Source organism: Aplysia californica, unplaced genomic scaffold, assembly GCF_000002075.1.
Source record: "Aplysia californica isolate F4 #8 unplaced genomic scaffold, AplCal3.0 scaffold01343, whole genome shotgun sequence".
Taxonomy (NCBI): Eukaryota; Metazoa; Mollusca; class Gastropoda; order Aplysiida; family Aplysiidae; genus Aplysia; species Aplysia californica.
The window spans coordinates 83,989-85,557 of NW_004798613.1; positions in this window are offsets into that span (position 1 = coordinate 83,989).

Sequence of the window (1,569 nt, forward strand, 5' to 3'; positions counted from 1 at the left end):
AGACAGAGAGAGAGACAGAGAGACAGAGTGAGAGAGAGAACGGACGAAAGAAAGAAAGAACAGACGAAAGAAAGAAATAACAGACGAAAGAAAGAAAGAAACGATCCGGGGTAGAGGTTGGGGGATTGGAAGAGGAAGTTAAGGATTAGGGCCACTGATAAACCCGTCCGCCCGTTCAGGAATGTCCACATGGTAATACGTGCAGAACACTGGCTCTATACATTGGCTCTGTGAGAAGTTTGTGTTGGCAAACTGCAGCACTATCTTATCCCCCCCTGCCCCCCCTCCCCCCTTATGCTCTCCGGGCAGAGGTCTGGGAAGTGTGCATAATAAATACGCCTTCCCGCGGGATGTCCTGGGGGAGTTTAGGTTAGTTTTGGTAAGAGTTTTACCGCACTTTCAACACAAATTGGTCAAACAATACATCGCAACCTCTAGTGCTTTCTTGTCTATCTCCATTTGTATAACATAAAAAAATGAGACTTCTTCTTAAGTTCACTCGTAGTTAGTTATGAACTATTTTCACTTATTAAAAACGGAGATGGGACAATAAAGCACTGAGGTCGCGAAATGTCAAAGACCATCTTGGTGTCACCAGAGAGTAACATCAGAGAGTTTACAGTAAAAACTCTCTGGTAAACTACAAAGAAAATAAGGCGGAGAAATAATGAATGATCATAGATTGATGTTTGGTAGGAAAGACGTATCAAGCCACAACAGTGAGCCTTCCAATGACCTCCTGTAGTCCTGTGGAGCCTCGGGCAGGGACCAGGGACAGGCTTACAGCTGGGGTACCTGGGAAAACCCAGTTGGGAAGGGGTGGGGTGGGTTGGGGGTGGGAACTGAGCTTGTAACGCGCTGAACCGGGTTTAAGGTTTGGAGTAAAAGAAACTATAACGGTCATTTAGTGCAATGAAAATGTAAGGCAGACAGAAACATGATCATCATTATCATCATCATTATCATCATCATCATCATCATCATCATCATCATCATCATCATCACCATCACCATCATCATCATCATTATCATCATCATCATCATCGCCATCATCATCATCAAGTGCCAGATTTGGGAAAGAAATCGACAATCATGGTACTCCATTCCTTTGCTCGGATGTTCTGGGGATATTTTTCTTTTCATTTTTCTTTCTTTCTTTCTTTCTTTCTTTCTTTCTTTCTTTCTTTCTTTCTTTCTTTCTTTTGTTCTTATGTCCGGCTGAGTAAGCGTTTGTAGGTCGTCAGGCGTGTTCCAGTTTTAGCTTAAGTAAGTTTTACGGCACTAGCAACATAAACAGGCCACGTAAGTGATGAACACAATAGGTGTCACCAGTCACCACACAGAACGATACATCAAGTATGTTATAATTTAGGAAAGAAGGAACAAACCACACCAGAGCACCCGCTAACCACCCACCGTCTATATCTGTATCTATGACTGTCTGTGTCTTTGTGACAGTGTGTGGGGTGTGAATACGTGTACGTATGTGCATAAAATATTTTTATGTATGTATGTACATTACGTGGGTACGATACAAGGGGCGGAATAAACGGTGGGATCGGACATCAT